Source organism: Rhincodon typus, chromosome 18, assembly GCF_021869965.1.
Source record: "Rhincodon typus isolate 14 chromosome 18, sRhiTyp1.1, whole genome shotgun sequence".
Classification (NCBI taxonomy): Eukaryota; Metazoa; Chordata; class Chondrichthyes; order Orectolobiformes; family Rhincodontidae; genus Rhincodon; species Rhincodon typus.
The window spans coordinates 32,288,054-32,298,771 of NC_063349.1; positions in this window are offsets into that span (position 1 = coordinate 32,288,054).

A 10,718-nucleotide genomic window follows, 5' to 3' on the forward strand; every position below is an offset into this window, starting at 1 on the left:
GAAGAAGAACAAAGGAATTTTCTGTGAAGTAAAGCCACTTCAAGACATTCTCTGCCTATGATTAAATAGGCAAGTTTTGAACCAGGTGAAGTTGGTTCCATGTATCTAGACCACAGTAGCCTGTGTTTAATGAATCTGATTGCACTTTTGTTTTGAGAAGCTGTTGTAGCGCACAGGGGAATGTCTACTTATGCTATTTATTTGGAATTCCAGAAGGTACTTAACCATATTCCTCTTAAGAGACTGTTCACTAAAGTTGAAATTCATGGAATTGGAAGCAAATTATTGACCTTTTATTTCTATTCATTTGTGGGATGTGGGCGTCGCTGGCTGGCCAGTATTTTTTTCCCATCTCCAGTTGCCCTTGAGAAGGTGGTGGTGAGCTGCCTTCTTGAACCACTGCAGTCCACCAGCTGTAGGTTGACCCACGATGCCATTAGGGAGAGAATTCCAGGATTTTGACCCAGCAACAGTGAAGGAACAGGGATATATTTCTAAGTCAGGATGGTGAGTGGCTTGAAGGGGAACTTGGAGGTGATGGCGTTCCCATATGCTAACTATCAGGACATATAAGGGACATATAGAAACATAGAAGATTGGAGCATAAGGAGGCCATTCGGCCCTTTGAGCCTGCTCTGCCATTCATCGCAATCATGGCTGATCGTCCAACTCAATAGCCTAATCCTGTTTTCTTCCCATAACCTTTGATCCCATTCATCCTAAGTGCTATATTTGGCCACCTCTTGAATATGTTCAATGTTTTGGCATCAACGACTTCCTGTAGTAATGAATTCCACAGGCTCATCACTCTTAGGGTGAAGAAATATTTCTTCATCTACATCTTAAATGGTCTACCCCAAATCCTCAAACTGTGACCCCTGGTTCTGGACACACCCACCATCAGGAACATCCTCCCTGCATCTACCCTGTCTAGTCCTGTTAGAATTTTATAAGTTGCTGTGAGATCCCCCCTCATTCATCTGAACTTCAACGAAAACAATCCCAGCCTAGTCAATCTCTCCTAATATGTTAGTACTCCAATCCAGATTCAGCCTGGTAAACCTTCGCTGCACTCCCACAAGAGCAAGAGCATCCTTCCTCAGAAAAGGAGACCAAAACTGCACACAATATTCTAGGTGTGGCCTCACCAAGGTCCTGTACAACTGCAACAACACACCCCTGCTCCTCAACTCAAAACTTCTTACAATGACGGCCAACATACCATTTGCCTTCTTTACCATCTGCTGCACTTGCATGCTTACCTTCAGCGACTGGTGCACAAGGACACCCAGGCCCCGCTGCACACTCCCCTCTCCCAATTTACAGCCACTCAGGCAGTAATCTGCCTTCTTGTTTTTGCTTCCAAAGTGAATAACCTCATGTTTATCCAAATTATACTACATCTGCCATTGATTTGCCCACTCACCCATCCTATTGAGATCATGCTGAAGGATCTCTGCATCGTCGTCACAGTTCAACCTTCCACCCAACTTGGTATCATCTGCAAACTTGGAGATGTTACATTTTGTTCCCTCATCCAAATCATTAATATATATTGTGAATAGCTGGGGTCCCAGCACCAATCTCTGTGGCACCCCACTAGTTACTGCCTACCAATTTGAAAAGGACCCATTAATTCATACTCTTTGCTTCCTCTCTGCCAACCAGTTTTCTATCATTCTCAATGCACTCTCCCCAAAACTATGCACTTTTATCTTGCACAATAGTCTCGTATGTAGGACTTTGTCAAACGTTTACTGAAAGTCCAAATATACTACATTGACTGGCTCCCCCTTGTCAACTCTACGAGTTACATTTTCATAGAATTCTAACAGATTTGTCAAGGATGATTTCCCCTTCATAAATTCATGCTGACTCTGTCTGATCCTGCCACAGCTTTCTATAAAGTCCGCTATAAAATACTTGACAATGGATTTGAAAATTTTCTTCACTACTGATGTTGGGCTTACTGGTCTATAATTCCCTGTTTTCTCATTACCTCCCTTTTTGAATGTTGGAGTGACATTAGCTATCCTCCAATCTGCAGGGACTGTTCCAGAGTCTATAGAATCCTAGAAGATGACCACCAATGCATCCACTATCTCTAGAGCCACTTCCTTAAGTACTCTGGGATATAGAATATCAGGCCCTGGGGATTTACCCACCTTCAATCCCATCAATTTTCCCAGCACCATTTGTCTACTAATATTGACCTCCCTCAGTTCTTCCCTGTCACTAAATCTTGCATTCTCCAACATTTCTGGTATCTGATTTGTATCCGCTTTTGGGAAGGCAGAACAGAAGTATGTATTCACTTGCTCGGTCATTTCTTTGTCCCCCATTGTACATTCCTCCGTTTCTGTCTGTAAGGGGCCTACATTTGTCTTCACCAATCTTTTCTGTTTATGTGCCTATAGAAACTCTTAGTGTCAGTCTTTATGTTCTCTGCAAGCTTACCTTTGTACTGCATTTTGTCCTTCTTAATTAATCCCTTCGTCCTTCTTTTCTGAATTCTAAACTGCTCCCAATCCTCAAACATATTATTTTTCTTGGCCAATGTGTATGCTTCTTCCTTGGATCAGATCCTATCTCTTATTTCCTTTGTAAGCCATGAATTGATTCTCTTACCCATTTTGCTTTTGTGCCAGACGGGAATAAACTGTCGTTTCAGATCCCCCATGCATTCCTTGAATGTTTGCCACTGTCACCCCTTTAAGTAACTGTCCCCAATCTATCAAGGCCAACTCACACCTCATGTTTTCATAGTTTCCTTTATTAAGATTCAGCACCGTAGTCTCTGAATCAACAACCTCACTTTCCACCTTGATAAAAAATTCTATCATGTTATTGTCGCTCATCCTTAAGGGGTCTCACACATCTAGATTGACAATGATTCCCTTCTCATTACACAGCACCCAGTATAAGATGGCCTGCTCTCTAGTTGGTTCCTCCACATATTGGTCAAGAAAACTATCCCATATACACCCCAGGAATTCCTCCTCTACTGCATTGTGGCTAATTTGATTTGCCCAATCTATGTGCAGATTAAAATCACCCATGATCACTGATATTCCCTTAGCAGATGCATCTCTAATTTCCTGTTTATTGCCATTCCCAACATCACCAGGGCAGTTTGGGGGTCTATATATGACACCCACTAATGTTTTTTGCCACTTGGTATTTCTTAACTCTACCCATATAGGCTGCACATTGTCAGAAGTAATATCCTTTCTCACTATTGTGTTAATTTTCTCTTTAACCAACAATTCCACTCCACTACCTGTTCCTTTTTGCCTGTCCTTCCTAAATGCTGAATACCCTGGGACATTCAGTTCCCATCCCTGGTCACCCTGCAGCCATGTAATCCTAATTATATCATACCCATTTACATCTATCTGTGCAATTAGTTCATCCACTTTATTGCAAATGTTCTGCACATTAAGGCACAAAGGCTTTTAAGTTTGTCTTTTTAACATTTTTATCTGGCTCTTATTTTTCTCAAAGCCCCGTTTGAATTTTGACCTTGGTTTCTCTGCCTATCACTTTTCTTATTTCCTTTTCTAGTTTTTTTTCTTGTCCTTGCTCCCTTCTTCTCTGACTCCTGACCCCTGGCTTATTTGTTTATACTCAAATATAGTCAAGTTAACAGGCTGTGACTAGTGGTACCCCCTAAAAGATCTCTGTTGGATCTCAGTTAGTTACTACAATTATTAATGACATGGATGATGGGATGGACAAACCATATATCCAATATTCCGCTGACACAAAGATAGGTAGCACTATAAACAATGTGACTGGAGACATAAAATTACAAAAAGATATTAATAGATTAAGTAAATGGGCAAAGCCATGTCAAATGGATTATGATAGAAGATAAATATGAACTCATCCACTTTAGATGTATAATAGATGGAGCAGAGTACTTTCTAAAGAATGAAAATCTAGAAACAGCAGAGGTTCAAATGGACTTAGAGGCCCATGTAGATTATTAAAATGCCATGAACAGGTACATAAAATAATTAAAAATGTTTTTGGAATGCTGGCCTTTCTCACAAAAGGACTTGAATACATAGAGATGAAAGTCACGCCAAATCTATACAGTGCCTGAGCTAGACCATACTTGAAGCACCGTATGCAGTTCTGGCACCACATTTTAGGAAGGATGTATTTGCCTTGGAAGGAGAGTAACTTAGATTTACCAGACTGATACATAAATCCCAAGGATTACACAAATAAAGGTTATATTCCCTTAACTTTAGAAGATTATGGAGTGATTTGATTGAAGAATACATAATTAAAAACGGAACTGATGGGGTAGATGAGACAAGCCATTTCCATTAGTAATAACTGGAGGCAATTTTCAAGGAGCCCACATTCTTCCTGACCAGCCTGTGTTTCCTAATTTAATTATTTTTAAAACACTGTGTTAGTTTTGATATCCTTGAATATTTCTTTTTATCCTCCCTTTTTGCACTCTTGCTATCAGTTTTGTCACCCTTCCCTGTTTTTGTATCAGAGTTAACTAAATCAAGCTCATTGTTGAATCCAAATGGCCTATTCTCTTTTTAATTGCATTGTTGCAGGAAACTATCCTGAACACACTCCAGATATTCACTGCCTCTCTAAAATGGGCTAGGTTGCTTATCCAATGTATGTGAAAATTAAAATCTCCAATTATAGCCACCATGTCTTTGCTACATGTTGTCTAATCTTCGTACCACTCCATAGCTCCTACCTGGGACACATACACGAGTTCACTACATTTTTAAAACTTTATTTTCTTACTTCTAGCTACAAAGCCTCACTGCCAGCTAAGGTCTTATTACATCATATTTTATCATTTAAATGATTTTGAACTTAATTAGTAGAACTACTCTGCCACCTCTACATTTTCCCAGGCTTTCCTGTAGACTTTAGAACTTGGCATGCTTAGCTCCCAGCCCTGATCATCTTGTAGTGTCTCAGTATTAAAGTGACATTTGTACATGCAATTCATTTAGTTTGTTCTTTATACTTTGCCTGTTTTTATAAAGAATGTTTATTTAGGCCACACTTTGCAAACTTTTCCTGTGCATATTGACGCATTCCTTAGCTCCCTCTCCTACTTTAATTACTTTGCATCATTCAGTTTTCCATTTACTTTAGAGACTAAAGCATAATTTCTGACTCACACTCTTCCTTTTCATTTGTTTTCAAACTATTATTCATACAACCTTTTGCACCTTAACCCTACCCTTCCCTGCACCCATTTACTAGTTTAAAATCCTCATGACAATCCTATTTATCCTGCCAGGACTCTGCTCCCAGCCCAGTTGAAGTAGAGCCTGTCTCAACAGTAGAGTTCCTTCCTGTCTCGGTACAGGCGCCAATGCAGTCCCATGAAGTAGAAGCACTTTTTCCATACCACTCCTTCAGCCATGTGTTAACCTCTGTAACCTGATTACCTGATCTGTAAATCACATCCATTTGAATGTGGTTTGAGTAATAATCCAGAGATTATAACCCTGATGATTCAGTTCTTTAATTCGTCTCCTATTTCTTGGCACTCTCTAAACAGGGCGGCTTCTTGCGCATTCATCCCCATGTTGCTGGTCCCAACATGGATATTTTGACTAATTTCATACTATGTATAGCTTGGAAAAATTGCTTTTCAAAATAAGTGCTAATTATTTGTGCAATGAAGCAGTGATTAATTGTGACAGCTGTTTACCTATCTGAAAACTGATTCATCTTCAAGCAAATGTCTTCACGTCATTAGATGAAGTTCAACATTTAATTTTGGTAGAATCCTGCGAATATTAAAATGTTGTGATTTGATGTTTTTCTTTAAAACCGTATAATAAAGCAGACAGCGTTCTCAGTTTTATTAATAGGGAACTACAGTACAAATGCAAGGAAGTATTGCTGAACGTGCACAAGACACTTGTTAGACCTCAGCTGGAGTATTTTGTAAGTTGTGGACACCACATTATAGGAAAGACGCAAATGCATTGGAATGTGTGCAGAAGCTATTTATGAGAATGGTTGCAGGAATGAGTAACCAGCTATGAGGATAGATTAAAGAAGTTGAGACTGTTCTCCCTGGAGAGAAGAAAGCTGAGAGATCTGTTTGAGGTTTTCAAAATCATCCGTGGGCTGAACAGAGTAGATAGGGTAAAGCTGTTTCTGTTTCTAAAAGAAAGAAGAACAGGTGGGTACAGGTTTAAAGTGACATCCAAATGAAGCAAGGATGATGTGAGAAAATACATTTCCACACAGCGAGTAGTTAGGGTATGAAATGCATTGTCTGGAAATGTGGCAAAGTCAGCTTCAATTGAGCCATTCAAGAGGGCATTGGATGGGTTTTCAAATAGAAATGGTGTGCAGGGACATGGGGAAAAGGCAGGAGATTGGCACGAGATAATGAAGGTTGACTGGATAATATAGCTGATGCAGGCATGATGGGCCACATGGTCTGCTTCTGCACTAATAATTTTCATTCTGTGATAATAATAGCAAAATGCACAAAAATAGAACAAATGTAATTATTTATGACACTTTTTTGCAGTCACAGTCAACCAGCATCCAACAAGTAGATTAATATATTCATAAAACAGATTTTTTTAATCACATCAATTTCTAAGTTTCATACTAACCATAACAATTTTTATTTAGGAGGGAAGTTTTAAAGTCCTATGTCTTGTCATCATAAACTATCACCACAGCAAGAGAAAACTGAAAATGACAGAAGTGTTTTTAAATAATACAATATTGATAATGGTTTCTGCATTCCAGTAACATAATTCAGAGCAGCACTTATACACTTAATGGTAAGGTCCTGGGGAGTGTTGCTGAACAAAGAGACCTTGGAGCACAGGTTCATAGTTCCTTGAAAGTGGAGTCATAGGTAGAAAGGATAGTGAAGAAGGTGTTTGGTATGCTTGCCTTTATTGGTCAGTACATTTAATTATAGGAGTTGGAGGTCATGTTGCGACTGTACAAGACATTGTTTAGGCCACTTTTGGAATACTGCATTCAAGTCTGGTCTCCCTGCTATGGGAAGAATGTTGTGAAGTTTGAAAGGGTTCAGAAAAGATTTGCAAGGATGTTGCCAGGGCTGGAGTGTTTGAGCTATAGAGAGGGGCATGGATAGGGTGAATAGCCAATGTCTTTTCCCCAGGGTAGGGGAGTCCAAGACTAGAGGGCATAGTTTATGGTGAGAGGGCAAAGATATAGAGACCTAATGGGCAACATTTTCATGCAGAATATGATGCATGTATGGAATGAGCTTCCGGAGGAAGTGGTGGAGGCTGGTACAATTAGAACATTTAAAAGGTATCTGGATGGGTATATGAGTAGGTAGTGTTTAGATGGATATAGGCCAAATGCTGCCAATTGGGACTAGATTAATTTAGGATATCTAGTTGGCATGGACGTTAGACCAAAGGGTCTGTTTCCGTGCTGTACAGCTCTATGACTCACAATGTGTCTCTTTGCAATATTAACCCAATGATTTCAAATAAATTTAACCAAGTAAATTTGTGCTTTATTTTTTATGAATATTTTTCAACTCAAAGTACAGATTTCTGATGTGTAGAAGGTTTCCTTATTCAGCAATACAAAATAACATGACATTATATAAAGCAAAATTATCACTACAATTCCAAAAAAAAAATTTCATCTGAGGAAACAAAGCAATAACATTTACTTCAACAAAACTCATCAGTCTGACTTAACTGTGCTGGAGATCAACTGGTACCTGAGAAAATTTATTATCCTTATTAACCATGCCCTATCGATGTGGGTACTTATATTTGATGACAACAAATCATGCAGAAATCTTTAACTTATAGTAGTTTTTGAAATTATTTTTTAAAAAGTGAAATGCAGAAAAGCCTTTGTATTTTTCAAAGATAATTCTTCTTCCAAACGAATCTCCTAATTTACAGTGACAACAAGGTGCAGGGCTGGATGAACACAGCAGGCCAAGCAGCATCATAGGAGCAGAGAGGCTGATGTTTCGGGCCTAGACCCTTCTCCTAATTTACAGTATCCATTTGGAACATTGCATTTAAAAAAATCCTACTCAATGCAATGATTTCCTGAGTGTGTGTTTGTGAGTTTTGCATTCATGTATGTTGAATATATGGCACCTACTGGAGTGGTCTAATGATGAACAGCTCCTCCAACACTAGTAATATTGAGGGCACATGAATGTCAGAAATTATCCTTTTCTAGATTAACTTATTGCTTCTCTGTTTCTGTCAATAAAATACACAGATTCAAATTTCTTAAATTCTGAATATGACATTCAGCCTTGCAAACATAGATCTTGGCACTACTACTTTAAATGTCAACAAAATTGATTCTATTATTCTGATTTAGGTTTGTGCAGTGATCAGAATTTGTGAAATTATTTTTTAAAAATTGCTCCCTTTCCTGGGATTGTGATTGAGGTTAGTAATGGTTCCATGGACAGTGACAGGTTTCCTGAATAATGACTGCTCTTCCTGTACTAGCTAACACAGTGAATGGGACTAAGCTACTTGATTGCCTTGGGAAGAGGAAGAGTTGGACCCTCATCTCATGTCTGCGCCGATGGCCAGGAGCTAAACAAGCAGAAAAATATTGAGGGAATACAGAGGATGGTTTACTCATTGCCTTCCCACTGCTATAGTATTTTGCCAATGACAGGGGAGATAGCAGACAACCCAACCTCCTCAGAGGCCAACTGAGCAGTTTAAGTTGACAATCAAGGTGCAGTTTACTAGCAGTTTGTGGCCCTGTGCTATGTTGGGCTATCACCTGGTGAACTCTGGTAGTCTCTCTACGGGTATTTCTGATTGGATACTGTGACAGCAACATTCATCCTCTGCCCTCAAATAACACCATATCCTCTCCCTCATGGGCATGCCTGAATGGGCGTAGGACCCCGAACCACTTACCTTATACTAAGGGAGGCCCACACACTGACTGTGCTAGGCCTGAATGGCTACAATCCCTCTGATTGACTGGCATCACTTAAAGGTGAGACCACCATTTCTAAAGAATGGGAACTCTGATGTCAGTTTGAAGTTCCCGGTTAATGGCTGTGGAGCATTGGCCCCTAATTTTCCAGCTTGCCATTGCAGCCATCACCATTCTGCCAAAACTCCAGGCTCTCCTTTCCAACATTTGTCACTGGACAGCAATCAATAACAAGAAGCCTTAATGATTTTTACCTCTCCCTGGGCCAGGAACATTGGGGATAATGAATTTGTCCCCACCATTGCCCTGACAGAAATCGATAGATTGGAGTGGATCAGTATGTTTATCCTATGAGCTACTTGGCAAGCGATGTATGCATCTGCCTGCCCACTGGAGGACTGTCTATTTAGCCAGCCCTCAAGCATCTGGTGGAATGACATTTGGTTAAATACCAGGTGGGGGAATGTCCTCTGTGCTTTTAGAACCTCCCTGCAATCCAAATTCAGTCTAGGACCATTGTCTCTCTCTCACACACACACACACACACACACACACACACACACACCGTGATGAGCTGCCCAGCAGCATGGCTCAATGATCAATGCTACTTTATCAGCCTTTGCCCCAGCTCCAAGCCGTTGCCTCAGCTCCTGATCTTTGTCCTGCTTCCAGATGATCAGTACCAGGCTCCCCTGGACCTGCAGAAATTCTGCTTCAAAAGTGGAATCTGCATATACATAGACAGTGATGTTAATACAAGTGGAAGGTAGCAACATTAGCAGGGTTGGGTTGATAGCTCAGTTGGCTGAATAGTTGGTGTTTAGTGCAGAATGATACTAACAGCATGGGTTCAATTCCCACACTAGCTGAGGTTACAATGAAGGACTCTCCTTCTCAACCTCTCCCCTTACCTGATGCATGGTGACTCTCAGGTTAAATCACCAGCAGTCATCTCTGTCTAATAGCCCTATGATCTCACATGTGATAACTTTATCTTTCATGACATTGACACATTCTAGTGTCAGGACGTCTGCTGCCTGTCACCAGTCACCAGTCATCTGAATGTGTGGAAATGGCTATTTTGACAGGCCAAATTGTTCAGGCCAATGACTGTTAAACTAATTGGTCAGCAGGCCACCCGAACTATGAACAGGCTGCTTTAGGATATGAAGAGCTTTGCTATAAATTTAGTTTGCTTACTGAAGTCTTCCTAAACTAATACAGAAAACTATCAAAACTAAAACTATGATTTCACCGTTGAATAAATGGTTGGGGAACATATATGTTTCTAGCAAGAATTATGGAAATAGATCATGGTAGGGAACAAAGACATACTGATTATTCTAACACAAGGCTGAAATATCTTATGGATGATATCGAAAACATTTACCTGCATTGAGATACCAACAAAATAAAACTTTCCATTTTTAATTTCTAAGGTTGGAGCAATTTGCTGTTTTCAAACTCTTTTGACTTCACAACCTGACTTTACATCCTGAATACATTTCATTACAATTTAATAGCAAAGGGCTTATCAGTTACTAAGAACAATAGGCTGCATTTCTGGGAAGGAAAGGGATATATCCTACTTAATCCTTTCATAACAAACACCCTGTTTGTACAGAAAACAACATAAATTTTCAATATTTAAATAATTTAGGATACAAGGAAAAGTAGGAGCAGCTCTAAATGCAGAAGAAAGAATTAAAATTGAAGATGGTTTTGCATTAGTCAATAATGAGAAGAAAGGTGAGTGTTGACTGTCCCATGGT